The sequence below is a fragment of the Macrotis lagotis genome, chromosome 4 (assembly GCF_037893015.1).
Source record: "Macrotis lagotis isolate mMagLag1 chromosome 4, bilby.v1.9.chrom.fasta, whole genome shotgun sequence".
Taxonomy (NCBI): Eukaryota; Metazoa; Chordata; class Mammalia; order Peramelemorphia; family Peramelidae; genus Macrotis; species Macrotis lagotis.
Window position 1 is genome coordinate 144,809,687 of NC_133661.1, and position 24,256 is coordinate 144,833,942.

Sequence of the window (24,256 nt, forward strand, 5' to 3'; positions counted from 1 at the left end):
CTGATCACATTGATTATTGGAATGATTATTCCAATCATTCCAAATCAAAGAGCATTTATTAAATGCTAATTATGGTACAAATAGTTTTGCTAAGCCTAGGAGTACAAAAAAAAGCCAAACAAGAGTTGCTGTCTTTAAGCAACTTCTCTTCTAATTGAGAAACTTGCATCCATCAGACGTTTCAAAAACAGAGAGCCCAGAATCCAACACGGAACTTGACCATAATTTTTTGTTACACTCTTTCTGTTTTCATTTTTTGAGAATGTGCTGTGGGAAGCTGGGCAAGGGCTTTTAATCTTTCTGATGCGTTTTTTTCTTTTGAAAAAAGAATTACCCCCAAAACATGGAGAATGAAAATCAAAAAATAACAACAGCTGTGAGGTATTTAGCTACAAAATTAAAATAAAGAAATAGCCATGTTCACTTTTAGGTAAAGATAGAGATGTGCCTTTCATAGCAGAACATAAGCTTATTTTCAGTATAGAAATTTTTGTTAAAGTTTTCTGAGTCTGATGGCATTACTGTCACGAATATCTTTCTTGAATCTAACTAAATGGCTCATCTCATTTTCTCCAGAGGCAGCTGTAACCTAGTAGCTGAGAGTGGGGCATTCTGCTTTGGGCTTAAAGTTGTGCCTCCTGCCTCCAACAGCTATAAGTTATAGGACCATGGGTAAGTCACAACCTTTCAGTGGTCCAGACAATCAAATAGCAACAAGATGTGAGAAATAAAAAAAAAATTATAAATGATTTGCTGTCCTACATGGGTTTTTTAGACTGGGTGTTCTTCAAAACTGTTGAAATTACAAACCTGGATGAAAAATTTCAAAGCATGTTTCCCTTGTGTTCAAATTCATTGGAGCCAAATTCTCCATAGTCCTTTCCCTTTGTAAATCTGAATATCATACTTTGATTTTAATAAATACCTGAAAATGTTTTTTCTCAAATTTCATGGTAGGTATAAAGATGGACATGGCATTGTGATTATATCTTCTAGTTTTTAATTTTTTTTTAATCTTAGGGTTCTATCAATTCTAAAAACAAATTTGTTTATTTGGTATTCCCATTCTTCCTTGTCTCTCTCTTTTCACTTTTTCTTGATCCTATCATGTCTAGTCTGAAGCAGATACAATATTATTATACTGAATCCAAACAATTGAGACTACAACTTATTGATTGGTGTGACCTGACAACTGAATACCACATCTAGAAAAAAGGAGAAATAGCTTCAGTTTGTTGCATTGTACTTAAATCAGGTTTAGACAACAGACCCCTTTTGGAATACAACTGATAAACAAACCACTGGTAGAACAAGTATTTTATCAGAACTGTTTTATGGTATATGGTAGAAAAGTCCTTAATGAGAAACAAAGAATCTTTATTATATGCCTTTATCCCCTCAGTAAATATCTGTGAATATTTAATCTAACTATCCAAACTAGTACTCCACAATTATTTCCAAAGGCTTGCTGAGGATCCCAAAATACATACAATTAACAATAAAATTGTACATTTTAAATTACTGTTAATTTGGATAAACATAAACTTCCCCATCTCAAAGCCAAATTCAGAAAACAATATCCTAATTAACCCCTTGGCAATGAGAAACTACTGATAATGATCACTCTGGACCATTACAGAAAGGGGAAAAAAAACCTCCTTATAGCATGAAATGTTCTCAACAAACTCTAGAAATGGTAATTATTTTCTACATTTGCTAAACAAGAATGTTTTCCTCCTGAAAACACATACTTAGACAACAGAATATACTTTGAAAAGCAGCAGAATTGTCTAACTAAAGGCCCACTTTTCAGCTATCAAACCATGGCAAATCACTTAACCTTACTGGATCATCTGTCAGACCATTTCACTAGTCTGCTCCAAAATATTTCATATATCCCTAAATTCTTAAATAAATATAAACTCCTGATTTAACATTTAACCATAATTTAACCACTAACCACATAACCAATAATCAATAACTATAACATTTAACCAATCTCACAGTGCTCCTCACCTCTACTTTTAAGTTCCAAACAATGCTTAGCCTCCAACTTACATTCTTGTCCTCTCCATGACTCTGAATGAAAGAGATTAACTTCTACCCTCCTATCTTCTGAAATGTCTCCCTTAATTTAAGACCCAATTCAGTGATAATGATGATGATGATACAATAGCCAGTACTTATACAGTATTTTAAGGTCTATAAAACTCTTTAAAAATATTATCTCAATCAATCTTTACAAGTGGGATCTATCAACCCTCCACAAGGACTTTTGCTGCCTCAAATTCCTCATAGAACATTGCCTTTCCCAAACATTTGTTTTAATCTTATTCTCTCTTTTACTACAGTCATTCACAGACATATTTAACCTCTTTCCGATTAGACAAGAAGATGCTTGAAAGATCTGTATTAAAATTGTCTTTATGTTCCCACTATACCTAGCTAAGTGACTTGTACAGAGAAGGCACTTACTATTTACTGATTGAATGTTGAACCCCTCTGAGCATCAGTTTCCCTTCAGAAAATAGGAATAAGAATAATACATTCACTACCTACCTCTCAAAACTTATGTGGAGAAACAATTTAGTACATATAAAGAACTTTATGAAATATGTAGAGAGAACTACATACATGTAAGAGTTTTTTTTAAAGTCATACTACTTAATGCCCAAGACTGTTGACTAGGAGTAGGAATACACACACACACACACACACACACACACGTATATACATATACATACATACATATATATATACATATATATATATATATATATGTAGTTCTCACTATGTAATAGGTCATTTCCCCATAATAGTTTTATAAGACAGGTAGCATAAAAATTAGTGTTGAGTATTATTGATTATTATTATTACATTATAAAGATTATTGCTTTAACCAATTCCAAAATATTTCTAAAATCCAAAGTTCTATTAATAGCAGAATAATGTCAAATATAGCTCTGTAGTCATGGGCACTAAGTTCATCCACAAATTGTCATGTAATCAAAAGGCCATATTATGGAGATTCATTTGAGTGAATTCACTAAGGTTTATTTTTTTTCCTTTTGAAGCAGGCTTATTATCTCATTGGAACAAAGAACTCCAAGAAAAGAAATGGTAATAATAAATATAACTATCATTTATATAGACTTTAAAATTTGCAAAATGCTCCTTTTTGTTGCTGTTGAGTCAATTCAGCTGTATATGATCCCATCTAGGGTTTTCTTGGTAAAGATATTGAAGTGGTTATCATTTTCTCCTCTAGCTCTTTTTACAAATGAGAAAACTAAGGCAAATGGGGTTAGGTGACTTACTTAGGGACATACTGCTAGTAAGCATCTGAAGTCAAATTTAAACTCATGAAGGTGACTTTTCCTGATTCCAAATCCAGTGCTCTATCGACTGCACCATGTAGCTGCCTGCAAATTGTTCTATATGTTATTTTATTTCATCTCCCAGTGCAGATCAGTACCTTCTCAAAGGTTAGATCTTAGAAAGCTGAGTGAGGATATTGAAGGGTGAGTGGCTTATCCAGGGTCATGACTAGTATGTTTCAGAGACAACCTGAATTCAGAGGTTCCTTACTCCAAGCTCTATAAATTGGTATGATTATATTAACTGACATTATAAAATGAAGCCTCAGGTATAGACTCAAACTTTAACCATGCCACACTGTCAGCTACTACTAAAATCTTCCACGTATCATAAATCCAACATACTAAAATGAAGTCAGCCTACATTCTCATTAATCAGAAGTTATAAGACTATTTGGTTTGACCTTTCTTGTAGACTGCTCAGGTGGAAAGTTGTTCATCTATATGGCTAAAGTAGGTCCAGCATCTTCAAGTCAAGCCTTGCTTTTGGCAAAGCCTATGTAGTTGTTTATCCACAGGGTCCAACTCTTCCTTGGGGATTGTTCTTCCCTGCTGTTGCTGCTGCTAATCTCCTACCAGGCAACATAACACCAAAACGGTGTTTCTATGAAGCATGGAAGAAAACCCTCACAGAATGGATTTTCAAATAGAGTGTTATCTAAGTCCAGCTTTTCCAGGACCAAAAAAGAAAAATAAAGTAAACATTTGGTAATAAGAGGACCCAAATAAACTCCCTTAGTGTGAAATAATTTGTAATATATAGAATTTTCATTTTAGGTGAGAACAATTTAGTCTTCACAATGTGGATCACAGAACAGCACAAAAGGCTTCTGTACAAAAGAAATACATGGGTTTTAAGAATACCTTCCTCCCCCCCACATCCATTATATGTAACTGTGAAATAAATTCTTTGCTACATTCATAATTAAGAGAAGAACAGATGGTGAGAACTTGATAGTATGTCCATGAAAATAAATGTTAGCAATTTGCTTGTCTACAAAACTTTGCTGAGATAGGTGCAATCATCTTACATTTATATTTATTCAGCTTTAATGGCATTTGGAGGAGTTTGACCCTAAGATTTCTTCTAACTCTAAAATTTTGGTGTGTCATTATATTGTGGGGGTGGGAAGCATTGCTGTCACAAATGCAAAATATAAAAGGAAGAGGGGATAGGCAGAGGGTAGTGAGAATATAAAACTTAGCCAAAATAAGACAAAAATCACAAATAGGAAATGCTAATAAAGAAAACAGGATATTGCCTATGATTGTTTTGTAAACTCTCACTCCACCAGTGAAATTTTTGTTCCAATGAGATTAAAATCAAAAGTGTATTTTTAAGTAAAAATAATTAGGAAATTTCAAGTCAGGTTTAAATATTTCTCTAAATTTCTAATCATTTTGGTGGGGAGTTTCACTATTATATTTATAATATTTATAATTGCCTTTTGTCTGGACTCCATATTACATAGCCTGAATATTACAATGCAACAGTATATTACAATAGATGATCTCCCTGCCTCAGGTCTCCTCTCCCCAACCCATCCCCTACTCAGTTGCCAGAGTGATTTTCCTAAAGCACAGGTCTGACCAAGTCACTTACTCTACTCATTATATGGCAGAAGTTCCTTACTATCTCCAGGATCAAATAAAAAAAATACTATTTGGTATTCAAAGTCCTTCACTACTGAACCTCTTCTTACCTTTCCAGTCTTTTATACCTTATTCTCCTCCACATATTTTATCATCCAACACATGCCCTCTTGCTGTCCCTTGCCTAAGACACTACATCTCTGGACTTCATTTCTAGGCAATGACTGTCACTCACAGCTGAAATATACTCAATCCCAGTCTCCATCTTCTGACTTCCTTTAAGATTCAACTCAAATCTGGGCGGCTAGGCGGCATAGTGGATAAAGCATTGGCCTTGGAGTCAGGAGTACCTGGGTTCAAATCTGGTCTCAGACACTTAATAATTATCTAGCTGTGTGGCCTTGGGAAAGCCACTTAACCCCATTTGCCTTGCAAAAAAAAAAAAGATTCAACTCAAATCCTACCTTCTGTAGGATATCTCTCCTGACTTCCCACCCCCTTCTGCCCTCCCATTTGTACTCTGTTAATCTAGATGTGTGCATAAATGCACACAGATACATATATGCATATACAATGAAGACACGTACATAAACATAGACATTTTTGGCAGATGAAGACTGTCAGATAAATACTAAGTGTAAGAGTTAAGATTTGAAGCCAGCTCCTATGACTCCAAGTCTTTCATTTTTTTCCACTGCATCAATTTGCTTTCAATTTATTAAGTGATTACATGAAGATCTGCATGACTTTTATGTTACATCACACTATATTACATTGATGCAGCAATACCTGTTTGTCATGCACAATGAATCATTTTAGGCACTAGAGATTTTTTTTAATGGATCCAAAATAATTCCAGACCTCAAAGAGCTTACAATCGGAGCGGGGGAAGAAAAGAGAGAGAGAGGAGGGAAGAATTTTGATAAGTCAAAAACCTTGTATTGTAGCTATTTGTGTATACTATGGTAAATATATAGAATAGGTCTAAACTAAGTAATAAGAGATTTGAGAAAGGAGACAAGAAACACAAAGTTGGGGAATAGGAGACAAGGAGGCACCAGGGAAGACATCATTAAGAAGATGAATTCATGACAGAATAATGGAGAATAAGATATATATTTTGGACATAGTCATTGAGGGAATTTGTTTTTCTAAACTATGCATATGCATATTTGTTATGAAGAATTTGTTGTTCTCTTCTTTTTTAAAAAATGAGGTGAGGAATGAGGAGAGAAAATAGATTTCTGTGAATTTTTAAAAAATGAAAAGAGGTTGTTACAAGATGTGGAATGTTGCATGTGTTGTACTCATTTGCATACTATTTTACTTTGTTAAGACACTTCTCATGGAATAGGGAAATTGAGAGGGGAGAGAGAGAGAGAGAGAGAGAGAGAGAGAGAGAGAGAGAGAGAGAGAGAGAGAGAGAGAAGAGAGAAATAGAAAAAAGACTGAACCAAACCAGGGAATGTTGAATACTTTAACCTGGTTGAAACATTTGAATATGAAAGGGGGATAGTATGCAATAAAAATGGAAAAGTAGGTCAGAGCCAGATGGTGAAGTCCCTTGAACACAAGGTTAATTAATTTGTAATTCATCCAATAAGCAATAGGGAGCCAATGAATTTTTTGTGGGTGATGGTGTTCATTAGGAAAATATTTTAGCAAGAATAGCAAGGATGAATTTAAAAGAATTAGGTACATGTAAACCATTTTGGAGGCAGAGACAGTTAAGACACAATAAGGGTCTGAACCAGAAATATGAATGATATTGTAGAGAAATGATGGGATAAAGACATTTGATGAGAGGTGAGGGAGTTTTTATGGCTCTTGGGTTTAAACCTAGATGACTTGAAGAACAGTAATGCCATCTGCAAAAATAGGTAAGTTAAGAGTATCAGACTTTTAGGGAAAAGACAATTAGTTGAACCCATGGAATTTCAAGTACTAGCAGGATAGTCAAATGGAATTAACCTAGCAAGTAAATAAAAAGCATGAGGGCTAGATCTCTGTGTTATATATATAGATTTAGATCTTATTTCTATTACTAATCTTTGAAGCCATGAGAATTGATAAAGCCACTCTAATAATAATAAGTAATATTTACATAAGAGCCTAATATATGCAAAGTATGATTCACTCTCTCATTTGATGCCCACCAAATAAGAGTGCAAAATAAAGAGAAATAATCTGAGGACAAAACTATGGGAGGAATAGGAAGAAGAAAAAGAAGTCAGTGATTAAAAAAAAACAGAAATTAAAGAGGTATACAGACAACTCAGAGAATGCAGCATCATATAATCCAAGAGAGGACTGTATGTATCAAAAAATGAGGAAGTGGTCTAGATCAAATGGTACAAAGAGATTGAAGAGAATGAGACCTGAGAAATGGTCATTGGAACTGAAGAAAAGGTTTTTGCCTCTGGAAAGAAAAATGTCTATAAAAATAACAAGAACCTTCCAAATTTAGTCACCTAATTGAAAAGCAATCTTCTCAATTAAATGACAAAACTTCAAAGGCTCCTTTCCCCTAAAACTAGTCTTCTTATGCAGTATAACCATATCCTAAATAGAGACATACCTAGTAGCAAAGAATATTTCTCCCATTTAAAGAACTTTCATTAATAAATAAATGAGCACATCTTTGGAAATACACTCCAGATAGGTTCTTTATAACAAAGTCTGTACAAAAACAAATGAACAAAAAAAATATTATTTTAGATTTGCAGTAGCATCCCAGACAATGCATGCCTGGAGTTCAGAAGATTAGGATAGCTAGATCTGAAAGTCATCTGCATTAAAATGATACATGAACCCCTGGGACCTAATAAGATCACTAAATACGTCATCTCTGATTTCAGACACCTCAATCTCAGGTCTCACCACAATTAAAAGCACCCTGGTCAAGGAGATAGCAATGAGACATGAACAAAGGAGCCAGACCTATTCTATAACACACCACAAAGAATCAGAGAATTTCTGAGATGGGAGGAATTCTAGTAACCATCTCACGAAACATATAACCTCCAAAGAATCTCCTGCATATATGACAGCAACTCACCAGAATCCTTCATTTATTTTAAACCCATTTGGGGAAGTAGATACAATCTATCCTAGAAATTGTTCATGGTAAAAGATAAGGAAAAAATTATCAGAAGTACATTGGCTACATTGTTAATGACAACAAACCTATTATTTGTATGTCCTTGAATCTAGTCAAGAATTGGCTCCTATATTACAACTGGCATTTTGATTATAGCTATGCTCTACCCATGTTCACTGTTTCCATGCAAAAAAATAACTAAAAGAATATTTTAGGGAATAGCTATCCCACCATATTTCTAGAATGGGCTATTAGCTAAACCAATGGATTTTGGCAACAATGAAAAGAGACTTGGGTATTCTTTTTAAACAATATCCTTCTAAAAGGATGTTGGCCAATCAATATTAGCCTATGCTTGCACTTGAAAGAGAAATTACCTAAGTACAATAATAGAAAATGAAACTAGATAATTTAGGTTTACTTGGTATATAGGAAGATAACTGCTAAGATTAAAGTTATTTCATAAACATTATTTCTACAAGGAGATATGGGATGACAGACATCATCTATACTAAAATATATACTCTTTCACTCTTTCACTAGATATAGATTAAATTCTCTGTTACATGAAACTTTTTGTCTTTCCTGTTTTACTTCCAGAAATAAATGTATGCAAGGAGATACATTTAACAAATATCAATAGATCCAGATAGTAGCAGTCATTCCAAGGCAACCAAAAATAGTGGAAAAAACATAGAATGGGGAGTCAGGAGAGCTAGATTCCAGGGAACCTTGGTTTGACAAATCTAATCAAATCTCTTGACATGTTTCTTTATCTCTAAGAAGTTGTCAAAATGAAGGGTCAAAATAAAATGGTCAACCTAGGCGATCACTAAAGTTTCACTTGCAATTCATCTAATGAAAGATAAAATCACTGTCACACAACCACACTCCCATTCTCAAAACTTTAATTTACAATCTTGGCCAAATTTATATAGCTGTCATCAGAGAGTTGACCATTAGTTCCTATTGTTCCCTTAATATGTCCACTGGAAAAAGGCTTACTCTTTCAACTCTGTTATAACACAGTAATTGATTTAAATGGCAAGCTTTGCTTTCATAAAATTAGGTAACATTTTATATATTCAAGATACTGTAATAAAAAGAGAACAAATGGTGCATAAATGATCTGAGAATGTAAAATATTAAATTTATAAACACTGTAATTAGAGGGGCATTCACAGATCAGAATGACTAATCACAGATTAAAATAAGGAAGTTAGTTAAAGACACACCATGTATTAATAATGCGTGAAACAGCTCAACATGGTTCATAGCTTCAAAGAGTTTTTCTTAACTGTGCAGATATCGAACACTTCTTAGAAAAAAATGACCCTTCATGGTTTTTCCATTATCCCCCAATTTCTGCAAAAGAACTTACATTCTTCATGTATTTCTATAAATACAAAAAATTTATAATTTGTCAGGAATTAATGTATAAACTCTCAAGTGAGTCAACAACATATTCTTCGAGTATTTTTGACACAAAATTAGGGAAAAACCTCATGCCATCTGATTAACAACTCAAATTTCAAAACTACCTACTTTGCCTTATAAAGCAAATAAAATACATTTACAAAGATACTCTTCATAAAGTGTCATTTAAAATCAATAAAATAGCATGTATTACATATCTTTAAATGCATCTTTTTCTTAAAAAAAACCCTAACATAACCTAGTCTAAAAAAAAGAAATATCCACAAAACCATAACATACTTTTTAAAAAGTTAAAGTAGCTTTAGGGAAGCTAGTAGCACAGTGGTTAGAGTGTCAAGTCTGGAGTCAGGTAGATTCACCTTCCTGAGTTCAAATCTAGCCTCAGACACTTTATTAAATGTGTGACCTTGGACAAGTCATTTAACCCTGTTTTTCATCTGCAAAATGAGCTTGAGAAGGAAATGTCAAACCATTCCAGTAGCTTTGCCAAGAAAACCCAAACGGAGTCACAAAGAATGGACATAACTGAGAAATGATTCAACAAGAATTTCTATGGAGGATGGGGCATGTGGTTGGAGTGAAGAGATAAAAATGAATTGATAATAGCAAAACATCCCATCCCTGCAAGCCATCAAAATTATTTCCATTTGAAGCAGATGGTCTAAATGTCTACCTACCAAATCTCTTGTCAAGCAACAGAAAATTTCTGCAAAATTGCAATTATTTATTTCCTGAATGGATTTAGTTCCAAGGCTACCATTAATGCTAATGTTTGCTACACAGCCAATCCCAGAAACTGCCATTGAATATGTTACCTGAATACTCCTTTCAATTCACTTGAAAGACAATATAGGAAGCTAGAATCAGAGATGTACAATACTTTATGGTATAAGAAGAAAGGAATCTAATGGTTTGGAATTTAAGAAGGAGAAATAAATAGGAGTTTAAGAAGGACAAATGTAAACTTAATATAAGTAAAAACTTGCAAACAATGAGAGCTATTCTTCAAGTGGAATGGCTTGCTTCCATGGGATAATAGGCTCTCCCTCTCTCTGGAAGTTTTCAATTAAAGCTGATATAGGCACTTGCTTGAATATTGTACAGGGGGATTCTTATTCAGGTACAGGTGCAGGGACTGCATAACACCTCAGATTCCTTCTAATTCTTAGGTTCTGTGCTTTGGTCAATTATGCCCCATTTCTGCTCATTCCCCTGCTGCTTAAGGGTACCTTCCATTTTCCCAAGTAGTCAGATCAATAATAATGAAATAGTCAGTGTTCATATGTTGATATTGCCAAATCCACTGAAGATCTACCTTCAGAAAAAAAGACTAAATCCATTATCAGCTACATTCTTTGTTACCTTGTCTTAAGAGTAACTCAAATCATATCAAATTAAAATTCTTTAAAAAATTTAAATTCTTTCTCTGAAGAAAGAATTAATTGATCAAGAAACTCAAAGAACTTTACAACCTTGATATTTCCTGTGCTTAGCATAATGCCACTCACATAATAGGTACTTAAAAATGCTTGTTGATTGACTAAATGACCTTGTGATAACAGGTATATTAAAACACCCAAGCCACTGGAGCAATTACTGTGAGATTTCAAATAATACCAGGAGACACTGAAACCATTTTTGTCCATACCACAGAATCTATCAGAAGTCTTATTTAACTAAAGAATAGTTCAGCATTAATTCTTTTCATCTACAATACTAACAACTCTGAAAAGAGAAAGAGAATATATCAATTACGCATTATTATCTCCCATCAATGAACAATGACCCAGTAGCTTATTCTATGCTGCATATATCATGGAAAATAAGTATAAGAAATGGTCTATATCCTGCCTGAAAGACTTTATTCTGAGGTTATGACATACATGGAAGTATTTTACTTACTTCAAGAGCAGTTTCCTTAGGTATCCTTCTGTATTACTAGCAGCATTCCCCAAGATTGGACTTTTTCCACTTTTTTGTATTACAGATTCCTGTTTTTTATAAGACAAATAAATTTATTCAGACACTGACCATGAATCACCACAAGCATAATCTTTGTATAATAACAGTTCTTGTATGATTTCTCCAGTGTTTAAGACACAAATAGATTTTCTTGCAGCATCAGATACATGGTTTTTATTCTGGTTCTTCCTCCTCCAAGCCAACATGAATATTACACACACATACACACACACACACACACACACACACACACACACATATATATGTATACAAGTTTGTGTAAAACATATACATTCATATATTTGTACTTCTATATGTCTATGTCTAGATAGATAAAGCTATTTTTGATTCTCTTATAGTTTCTTGAATACTGATTTCCACTGTGAGTTAAAACCTTGGCTCATTGGCTTCCAAATTGCTTTGAGTTAATTTGCTTCCCCCAGCTCTTCTACAGCACAGAACCTTAGGCAAAACATGTGCTAAATTCAATCTGGCACATCCACATTGGTGGAGGCGGGAGAGTCTAGAAAAAAGAAAAAGAGAGAACTCAAAGAAGCTGTCCAGTTTTAAGGCCAGAGAAACATAGCTAGCCACAGAATTAGGTTCTGTCTACTGGAAGCCATGTAATGCAATTAATGGACATTTCTAGATGCCTCTATTGTAGCACCTAGCAATTACCACAGAGAAGAAAATCTGGCATCTTATTTAATTGAGAATTCATACTTATATTGGGGGATATGAACTTCAGGATTATTTTTTTAATTTAAAATTTTTAATTTAAGAAATTCATTATTCTACCATAGACCAATTGATTTTTAAATTAAACATTTAAGTAACTATATATCCTGAGCTCTCCATCTGCTATATGTTATAAATAATGATTTTGACTCATAAGGATATTTTCACAAGAAATAAAATTTCATAGATTAGTGTACTTTGAAGGTCAATCATTAGGCCCACTCACAGCCTCCAAGGAAAAGGAAGTCCATATCTTCCTTTTATTCCTGGAAAGGGAATCTGTTCCATATACAAAAACTTCATGGCAATAAGCTCAAATAAGCTATTTTCCCAAGACAGGAAAATAAATCTGCATCTAGCATAAAAATGTCAGTGTGAACTACACATTGACAACCTAAGTTATCCCTAGCTTCCTACACAGTCATTCTATGCCCCCAGAAGACATTACCAGCATCAAAAAGAAGTTACAGCAAGGCAGATTTGAGCTCAATACAAAGGAAAAAAAATTCTAACAGAGCTGTCCAGAAATGTAATGGCTAGCCTCAGGAGGTAGTGAGTTTCTATCACCAAAGATCTTCAAATAGAAACTCAATTTTATGCCACTTGGGAATATAATATATGGAATTATATGGAATTGATAGTGATCAATTTAAATGACCTTTAAGGTCATTTCCAATTTGTGGATACTGTTATTTAGCACATCTTTCTTTCCTCATTAAAAATGAAGTGATTAGAAGCTCCTTAAAAGTTTTTCAAAAATATGGATCTTCCAAGAAAATGTCCATTATACCAACAGCTTCTAAGAAAGATGCTCTATATACTAAAGTTATAGCATGGACCATGTGATAAATCAAGATGAAAAGAAGAGAAATGATTAAATAAATCCTTTAATCCGGTTAAAAAAAATTTAAGCAGTCAAATATCAATTGTCCAATAAGAGGGTACTGACACATCAAACCCAACTATAAAGGGTAATAAAGCCATAGGATGTTTAAGGGCCCTAACTAAGCTGAACAGGAATTAGCTATATACTATTTATGGGGAATGTCTCTTTTTCCCCATGTGAAGGGAATAAAAATGTCTGTGAAATTATGGAAGTTTCCACTCAATTCTACTAGCCGCCCCCCACCTCTTATTCTTAGACTTCAATTTCTGATAAAAGCCCTTCAGATATATCACCTAGAAAAGGGAGATCATGACCTATGAAGATTTAAACTTATAAAAGCCCCATGCCACCAGAGTCTAAGTGGAATCTTGGGATATTTACCCTTGTAGATTTTTTTGCCTCTCCAGTTTATCTTCTAATTTCTGTTCATTTAACATTTGTCATTCACACTGAAGTCTCAGAAATAGGCTCTGAGCTAAGATCTCCCCTATTCCATTCATTTCAACCCAATAATTCTCTAGTCAATTCCATCAATAATACAATCTTTACTTTACCTATAGGAAATGGCATCCTCCCTGATCTTAACCCTCCCTCTACTAGATTATTACTCTACCATCACTTAATCAACTCTGGGTGAAGTAAATGCCATCCAATTATAAAACTGCCCTCTCCAGATCCTTGTCAATATTATCTATTAGTCTCTGGGTCACTTTTTCAATTACATCTCAACTTACTCACTTGTCATTACCCTTAGAGTTTTCAATATCCACCGTGATGAACAGTTCTTCAGGATGCTTAATTCCTATGACCTCCATCTCCACCTTCTACTTATCTTCCATAGGATAATCACATTTCAAAATGCTTCATAGTTATTTAAACCTCTGGATCCTAACCTCTGGAATTACATTCTCTGGCTTAAATCTCTACTTCTCCCACTCCCTTATCATCTATGAAGCCCATTCTTCATCAAGACTTTTGATTCCTAAAAAAAAATTTTAAAAGAAAGAAGAAATTGACGTGATTGAAGTGCTCTATCTTCAAAGTAAAAAAACTAATCATTGCTATGGCTACTGATCTCTTTTTCAGTGGTTAATTAATATTAGAAAGAAATGGTGAAAGTGAAGAGGGAAAAGGCCTTGACTCATCTGTATTTTCTCAAAACAATACCCCTATATAGACCTGATTCTCTTCTTTCCCAGTCTCAGTAGTCAGCTGCAAAAACTCTGTGATTTACTTTCTATGGAACCTTAGGCAAGTAAATCCTCAGTTTCCTTCTCTATAAAATGAAGAGTATTAAATGGATTAAATAGTTTCCAAGCTTCCATCTCTAAATCCCTTGTGGTATTATTACTCTACTTCCCATCTTCTATCCTGAATAATGCTTATCATCTTTAACTCGTACTCCCATGGAATTTAAAAGCTGCTGGGGAGAAATAGTTAAACAATGTTGACTGTGTTTTTGACAAATGTAATCTATCTAATCTTGTGTCCTCTTGTTGCTACATAGCACTTCTTTTAACTATCTTATTGGTTATATTATATTCCCCCATAGTAACTTTATTTTTTAAGTTTCCCAATCTACCTTTATTCTCCTTAATACTTAATAGATAATCCTCTATATACTAAACCTACGTGTCCCAACTTCATTTTCCTTCTCAGCAAGAGTACTACACTGTTTTTCCATGTTCACCTTGTGCTCTCTGAACACTTGTGCATTCTTTTCTATTTTATCACCTTTTAAATAGGTGTAAGCATGAAGGAATTATGTGATAAAATTAATAAATAACAATGTTATATATAGAAATGTATCCTAAGTCATTTCCACAACATACCCAAATACAGGAAAAGTATTAAGCATCTTGTGTCAAATAATGAAATCCTAGGTTTAAAGAACTACTATATAACTATAGATAAGGAAACTTAGTTTACATAAAAGCCAATTTTAAAAGTCACAAAGCCAGGTCCACATTCTGAAAGGGTGTTGTTTTATTGTTGTTATTTGTTCTTCATTTTCAGAGGGCCAAAGACATTAAGAATGATGTCTTGACTAGTGCATGAATTGGATTTAAGTGAGACAGAGTTGCACAAAGTCATCAGTCTCACTTTCCCTTCCAATCATTGAAGTCCATAGAAAGTTGATAAGATAACATTTTCAAATAATATATAATATACCTCTTGGGCAATATGCTGGCTTGAGATAATTTCCTGAAGGTCAGATTGTAAATCTAAACTGACTTATAGTGGTGACATTGGTTACTCTTCAAAGTCTGAGTTGAAAAATATATTCAAAGCAAGGAAATATCTGCTTGAGGAATGCCAACTGTGAGTAAAGATAATCATTTTAATGCTTATGCATAACCCTTTCTGAAAGTTTCTCATTTCAGTGCAATTCTGAATATCATCCTAGTTAAGAAGAACATATTTTTATATACCTGGCTTACAAAGAAATATTACCATATTTAGAAAATTCTCCCTAACAGTCCTCATGTGTAACTACCAACCAAAGTGCTATAGAAACATGAGTTGTTATTATTAGTTTTCTAGCCTTGTAGCAAGTCCATAAGCAGAGATGACAAGATTGAAGAGGGTATGATGTTGGTAATGGGTAACACTACTTTGAGCCCTTTTTCCTAGAGAAGGAAGCAGAGGACAGATAGAAACCAGAAGAGAAAATTAATTTCTAGCCCCTATTAGATTTTAGGTACTGAAGAATACAGGATATGATCTCCATTTGCAAAAAGACTACAATTATGTTAAGATGATATACACACAGTGATAGAAAATAACCTAACAATACACAAGGCCATATATAATACATGTCGAATAATAAGTTCCAGTGGAATTCAGAGAAGGAAGGAAGCAGTCATGGTAAGGACTGTAGGATATAGTGGTAAGGGAAGAGATCACCAAAGAGCTGTAGAAAAAGTTCTAGACCCTGAATAATTAAAATCCCTCAGACATCCCAATACATTCTCCACTCAGTTGCCAATTGATGCTCCTAGACTACAGATCTTAGCTAGTCATTCCTCTCCTCAAAATTCTCCAGTGGTTGGTCAGTCAGTTAGGTGGCACAGTGAATAGAGCACCAGCCCTGTAGTCAGATACTTAATATTTACCTAGCTGTGTGACTTTGGGCCTTGCAAAAAACCCCCAAAAAATCTACAGTAGCTCCCTGTTAGTCTTTAGAATGATATATAAAATCCTTGGTCTATAATATAAAACTTGCAATATGATCTCCACTCCACCTACTCTTTCTAATTTTGTCTCTTATTATTCCCCTTCATATATTCTCCATTCTAGTAAAATTGGCCTGCTAGCTTTCCCTTTTGGAGTACATTCCCAATTTACTTCCAGATCACAGAATTCATAGTGAAATTCAGGTGTCACCATCTATACAATGCCTTTCTTTATCCTCTTCATCCAGGTAGGTGTTAGTGATCTCCCTCTTAAAATAACTGGGCATTTGTTTGTACCTCCTGTGCATTTACTTATCTAAATGTATGTCCCCAGAGCAGTTCCTTGAAGGTTGAGGCTATTTCATGTTTTTCTTGGAAAGCCCAGGCCCTGGAACAGACAGTTGTTGCTGAGTCATTTTTCAGTCATGTCTAACTCTTTGTGATTTTCTTGGCAGAGATGCTGGAGTAGAGTGTCATTTCTTCTCCAGTTCATTTTATAGTTAAGGACCCTGAGGTAAACAGGTTAAGTGACTTGCCCAGGGTCACATAACTAATAAAAGCTTGAGGCCAAATTTGAACTCATGAAAATGAGTCTTCCTGATTCCAGGTTCAGTCCTCTATCCACCATACTACCTGGCTGTCTTTAGGAAAATATTTTGCACTTTATACACAATAGATGTTTGTTGAATTTCTTGGAATATTAGGAGGGGTGAGACATAGTTTTTTAAAATGTCTTAGATGTGGGGTCTGAGATGTGTTCAAAATGAACAAGGGTATGGAAGAAAGATGTCCAGATCATTTTTATAAGCAGTGGAGAACCTTGAAGGTCAAAAGGGAGATTTTATTCTGTGGGCAATGGAAAACCATTTAAAGTTTCTGACTTAAAATATAATGTGTACATGGGTGGCTAGGTGGTGTAGTGGATAAAGCACCGGCCCTGGAGTCAGGAGTACCTGGGTTCAAATCCGATCTCAGACACTTAATAATTACCTAGCTGTGTAGCCTTGGGCAAGCCACTTAACCCCATTTGCCTTGAAAAAAACCTAAAAAAAAAAATATATATATATATATATATATATATATATATATATATATATACATAAAATGTGTACAAATCAACGTTTTAGGAAAACTAATCTGGCGATTATGTATGTAGTATGAAATGAAGAGAAATACTGGGGGATGGGAGATCAGGTACTTGACTGTAAGGAAAAAGTAACTCAGATCTTCCCCTACCCCAACCTAACACACACACACATATATATATATATATATATATATATATATATATATATATGTATGTATGTATACACACACACTCTCTCTCTCTCTCTCTCTCTCTTCTCCAGGAGAACAAAAACAAAAGCAACACCAGCAAACTAAAGAAGTCAAATATAGAAGAAAAAGGAAGAATTGAAATTCCCATGTGGAATCAGCTCAGAATTCACAATTGGGGATTAAATTTTCAAATAATATTCAAGGAGTAAGGAGACTATCTTCATAAATTACTAGAAAAATATATCTTGACTAGTCTGCCTTAAAAGAAGTGGGAAGAAATTACCTCTCCATATTCTACCAACCCCCCCCCCAAACCCATCATCTCTGTACCTAAGTGTTAGAAAGGCTGATGCCTGCTAAATTTTGCAAAGAGCTGTCTGTCAGTCTCCCTGGGATAGGCGCAGTGTTATAAATTGCAGTAATTACCCCATTGCAGAGATGTCTTTAACGAACCTATCCGTTAACTGCCATTTAGAGTCAAGCAGTGACATACAGCATGTTCCTGAGGCTAAAAATAAACACACATACTAGCTACTTGACTAATCTCCATCTCCAAAGAACATCCTCTAAAATACTATATCTGTGGATGTTTAAGAATTGAAGTCTCTTTTAATCAGTCTCCATCCAATATTCTAGGGTCTTGGGGACTTCCCATGCACTGTCAGGAACAAGGCAGACCAACTGTAGGGGAGCATCTAAAAAGTCCAAAGAAATATCAGCATCAGGGATACATGGTATCAGTTGAACTACATGTTCTTTAAACTATATGCCAGTCTGAAGACCAAACCTTAATCATACCACCAAGTGACAGGTTATGTTCCTGTTACACTAGTTGCCTTTTTAAAGAAGATGTTAGAAAAAAGTACCTTCCCCCACCTGAAATAACAAAAAACAAAAACAAAAACAAAAAACGAAAACAACACAAAGAACTAGGAATGCAGCACTAGGGTTTGAATGTAAAATGATTTCCATGCTGCAGTATTCCTAATTTGCATCATAAACCTTCCTGGAATCTATTGCTGCAAAGCTTAATCAAAGCCATCCTCCATTTACTCCATAACCCTTATCCCCACTCTCACTGGGTCATACTTTAAGCGACCCCCACCTTGATTAAAAATTCTTTTTTGATTAGTGAAAGCAATATACAGAGCCCTCACTCTTCTCTGCATTCAAAAGGACAGAAAAGATCACGAATGCTTATCATAAAGCCTGTTGTAAAAGCAGTCTCAAACACCACTGCTGTCTACTTGAGGACAGTAGGGGAGACGTGCTCTTAAAAGGAAAGCCAATGGGAAAACAGCTTCAGGTTAACATCTCAGTGAATCTTGATCAGGTGAAGTTTCACTACTCCTCTCTCAGGTCTCAGGTTCCAGTTTTCTGGAAGAATGAACGTAATTAGAAGTGGACACAAATGTGTAGGCTTTGCAACTCTATGGAAGTATTTACTATGAAGGGAATAGAAAATGGTTTCTAAAAATTGAATTTTTGAACATAGCCTGATTATCCTTCCCCACTCTCCCAATATGGGTTCCACTTAAAGAAATCAAAACTAATGAATCCACCAAGCAGGGTTTCTGTCCTCCTTTGTGATTGTTTGTAGTGAGCCAACAGGACTATGCCAGTTTCTGAAACATAGCCAGAACATTAGCATAGAAGCAATATATACTGCAACCAATTTCTGCTGATCAGGACATAGATCCTAGGTAGGAAATAGCATCAGGGTGCTTTAGCAGTTGCTATGCAGTAATTGGAAATGGACTGAGGCTAATCAGAGAAATATTACAGGGTATGTGTATATAACTATGCTAACAATTCATTTGAGGCAAAGGATTGCCAAAGCAGACTGACTCTTCTTTCTCTATCAGCTGCCAAATCATTTTAGAAACTTATCCTCTCATACCTGGGTTCTGCAAAAGCTTCATCAGTAGTCTCTCTGTCTCCAAACTACTCTCTTCTAGTTAACATACATAGTGATAGAGTAATCTTTTTAAACTACTATTCTCTCACCATGTCACTATCTATTTTAAAATTTACAATGGTTCTCCCATTATCCATTGAATCAAGTATGAATCTCTTAGCCTAGCATTCAAGTACCTCTACCAATACAGCTCCAGACAAACAATTGTTTCCAACATAATCTTCCACCTCTCTATGCACACAAACTCTTATCCATCTTTGCTCAATGTTTTGTTATTATTCACTGATTTTAGTATTGTCTGATTCTTTAAGACTCCATTTGAGGTTTTCTTGGCAAAGATACTAGAGTGGTTTGTCAATTCCTTCTCCAGATCATTTCACAGAGCCAAAAGAAAATCCAAATACATCCTTATAACATATAATGGTATAGGGCAGTAGAAAGACTGCTAGTCTCAGTGCCAGGAAACCAAGGTAGATTTCCATTTTGACCATTATCTACTTGTGTGACTTTGAGGAGTCACAAACCCTCCAGGCCTCATTTTACTCATCAGTAAAATGTATACTGGTTCCTACTTCACCGGGTTACTGTGAGAAGAGCACTGTGTAAACCTTAAATGATAATTATCATCATCAGCACCAGGGCGCTTAACCTTTTTATAGTCATGGACACTGTTGGTAATCCAGAAAAGCCAATGGACACTTTTCAGAATGAAGTTTTTAAATGTATAAAATAAAATACATGTGATTATAGAGGAAATCAATTAGACTGAGATCCTGCTATCAAAATAATTTTTGGAGAAAAAGACTCTATCCCTAGTTTAAGAATCCCTGACCTAAGATATCTTTCAGGTTCAAATTCAAGGACTTTTATGAAAATATTCTTCTTGGAAATAAACTTAATGTGTGGTAATAATAAAATAAATAATACTAACTTTTATGTAGCATTTACCATGTGCCAAGGTCATGGAATCTAGTAAGTGTACATTAGCTGCCAAATTTCTTTGCCTCCAATTTATCCTCAACTATCTCCACCATGCCACATGTGTCCCCCTCCCAGACTCTTGGGCCATAATAAGGGATTTTTCATAATTCCAGTAACACTAACAGACTCCAGGCCTGATAAAATCACAGAGAGATGTTTTGTTTTTTTGGTCCTGCCCTAAAATCAAGGTTTGTGTTACATTTTCATAGGATTTGCACCAAGTGAAAATTCTCCTTTTCAGAGAGCTAAACCACCCCTCCCCCAGCCCCAACCCCACAGGTTTAACAAGAAGACGACATTGTTGGGCTCTGATTCTCCTTTGTAATGATCAGTCTGCGTGCTCTGACTATAAAGAATGGTGAAAGCCTCATGGTGATGCAAGAAAACCACACATTCCATCTAAGGGCTGAGCCTGTCATTTGTATTCCTCTCCTAAAATTCTTCAGTGTATATCCTTGCTTCACTGACAACTAGAAATAAGGTTTCCATATTTTCATGATTCTGTTTTTCAAAGAATAAAGTCAGCTGAACTTCAGAGGTTAACAATATGTGAACAAATTAATAGCATGATTTATGGTTTGCCATAGAATTTTTGTACTTATAGACGAACACTGACAATTTAATCTAAAAAACCCTGTAAATCTGTTAAGGCTAAAAATTAAACAGTGAAGCAAGTCTGCTGGCATGGCAACATCAGGATATGCTACATAATAACAGATTGGAGCCAAAGTTGATTGTAACTGGACTCAAAAAACAGGAGATCTGGGCCCAAATCCCAGTTCTTCCACTAACCCGCAGAACTGTCTTGCTAATCAATTCACAGTTCTACACCTCCAATTTTCTGCCTACTCTTCCAATGGGTGTAAAAATTATCTTGTTGGCAAGTCAAAAGTTAGTCAATAAACAATGACTGAGCACTCATGTACTTGAGAGGTCAAGGAGAGGAGCAAAGAAAATGAGGGTATAGTTCCCTCTGTCAAAGCCTGACAGTCTTTGGAGGGATGGATCACAAACATGAAACAACTAGAGAATAAATTTACCAAGCAATTTGAGAGTCCCTTCATTCAAACTTGCAGAAGGCTCCTCCATTTCAAATGCAAATTTCATCAAAATTCAGGGTTAGAAGAGATCTCAGAGGTTAACAGAATCACAGAATTTCTAAGATGGAGAGGGTCTCACTAGCCAGCTGGGCCAACCATAAAAGCCTTTCTTCAAAGACCCCTAGTGAGAAGGAACTCCAAGGACCATCCATCTCACTTTTGGACAGCTCTATTTGTTTGGAAAATCTTGCTAAAATAGTGTCAAAACCTTCAACTTCCACATACTGCTAATAGGAAGGAAACTCAAATCCCTCTTTCACAGTCAATTTTAATACCTAAAGGTAGCTATCATGCTACCCTCCCCTTTGTCTCCAAACTAAATAACAGTTCCTTCAACTAGTCCTCCTAATCAGCTAGGTAGTACCTCAGTTTAAATCACACCTCAGATAGCTGTTATGAGTGCAACCCTGGACAAGTCACTTAACCTCTCTTAGTCTTAGTTTCTTCACTGGAAAAATGCAGCTAATAGTGCATCACTCACAAGGCTATGAGGTTCAAATGAGATAACATATACACAGAACTTTATAAAACTTTAAGGTTTACAAAGGAATATAAATCATGGAGGAATATAAATCATGCCATTTTGATAGTTTTCTTCCAGTTCTTTAATGTCTTTTCCTATACCATGGCACCCAGAGTTCTTTGAATGTTGTCTTCCCCATTAGATTCTGAGTTGCTTGACTATATCTTTTGCCTTTTTTTTGTTTCTCCAAAACTTAACACAATGAATAGTAGGTGTTTAATAAATGTTTACTAACTGATTTCCAGATATTATCTAAACAGGACACAGCACAGTGAGTGTATCCTAAGGCAATAATTTCCTTATTCTGAGCCAGCTGGGTAGCACAATGGATAGAATATTAAACCTGGAGTCAGGAAGAATCAAATTAAAATCCTGCCTCTCAGGATCTTGAACTAGTCCCTTAACCTTTGTCTCTTTTAGCTTCCACATCTCCAAAATGAGGATAGGACTATATACCTATATCTTACGAGAAATTCTGTTACAGCACAAATATGATTCTTTAGATTTTAATTTTTACACTGAAAATACTGTTAGGGTTTGGTATTTGTTATCCTTGATTAACTTATTGGTACAGAACTGATTTGATTTTCACATATAAAAATCTTAGATCTAATCTTTGACATCCAAGTGCAACTCAGAAAGGTGTGTATATAGGGGAAATTAAAACAACAGAAAAAAGTGTGAGGTTCACAGAGCACCAGATAAAGATAACAGAAGACACAGAAGACAAGAAATAGAAGGAAACTTACAATCTCATGCTTACAAATTGAAAGAGCTATGCCTTTATTCTGTGGCATTTATCAAATTAAGCAAAAGTATTTATAAAGTAACTCCTTGGTGCCCAGTGCTACAAATTACCATCCTACTTTACCAGTACTTTTAAAAGGAGTGTGATAATTATGATGAATGTGTATGTGCAGAAGTATGGTTGTTTTACATAATAAGGCATGTTTCCAATCTGATTCAATCTAATAAGCATATCTTATACAATAGTAACTCCAAGGCACTGTGATAGATGCTGAAGATAAAATGATGGGGGGGGGGGGGGAAACACCATTTCCCCTTGAAGAACTTATATTCTATGATTCAAGTTAAAGTACCCAAAAGAGTACCAATCTTCATCCCATTCTGTTTGAGACTATCAGTTCAATACCAATGGAAAGAACATTGGACTTGGAATAAAAGACCTGGATAATACTTCTTTATAAAATATTAAAGATGCATTTCATTAAAATGGATTGGACTAAATTCATGGCCCTATATTTTCAGTTCTAGATTCTCTAATACATTTTTATGTTCCACCAATATAGGTTGGCCATAGATAAAATCCTAAATATGTAAAGTTATTGTTAGTACCCTTTCAACCTTCTTAATTATCAGTCCCTTTTGTTTTTTTGGTACCCTTTCCAAAATCCAGATTCTTTTTTGTCCCTCATTCACGAACTTTCCTAGGCTTTATTCTTGCTCTTAACTGACTGAAATCTAATCTTTACTAAAAAGTAAAATGTAAGCCTATAGCATTTTGTTGGTACCTTTCCCATGCATTTTATTCTAATCTATATAAGATATTTCTGACCAGGATTTATTTCTCCAGTCAGGCTCTAAGATCCTTAAAGCCATAGAATATTTCTCATCTCTATACCACCCTTGCATATAGTAATGACTTTAAAAACATGGTCAAATTTTTGTCAAAATGGTTGAAAACAACCAAGGGTATTCACATTTCTAAATTGTACTTGTAATATAGAAGACATTTAAGAGTCAAAGAAATTAAATTATAATTCAATTCATTGAACATTTCATAAGCATCCATTTCAAGCCATTAAGTCAGCTATTATGACAAGCAATGGATTTCATATTTGGATACAGGGGTTCTGCTTGGCATCCCTCAAATCACTTCAAGTAGTCACCTATTTTTATATAGCTTCAAGATAGAATACTACAATCTCCAAAGAATTAAAAATCATTATCATTCAGAAGGCAATGAAGAATATAGTTGGAATAAGGATACAATCCCTAACAAGTAAGAATTTGCAAAGAAAAAAAACAGACTAAAGGGTATCATAAAATCAAAGTATAATTGACAAAAAAGAATGGTCTGGTCAAATAGCAAAAGTGAGGAAGAACCATAAAAAAGCCTATATACTCAACAGTTATCCTTGCAATGTCAAGAGAAAGTGAAGAAAG

The 24,256-nt window shown here is 34.8% G+C and overlaps 1 protein-coding gene across 1 annotated transcript in view; it reads right to left on the bottom strand.

The window, feature by feature from the left end:
• The window catches only part of APBA2 (amyloid beta precursor protein binding family A member 2), a 281,698-nt gene that overhangs the window by 244,421 nt on the left and 13,021 nt on the right, over positions 1–24,256 (bottom strand). The window contains exon 2 of the mRNA XM_074236214.1: positions 11,410–11,498. The gene's annotated coding sequence lies outside the window, so the exon portion shown is untranslated. The remainder of the gene's footprint in view (positions 1–11,409; positions 11,499–24,256) is intronic.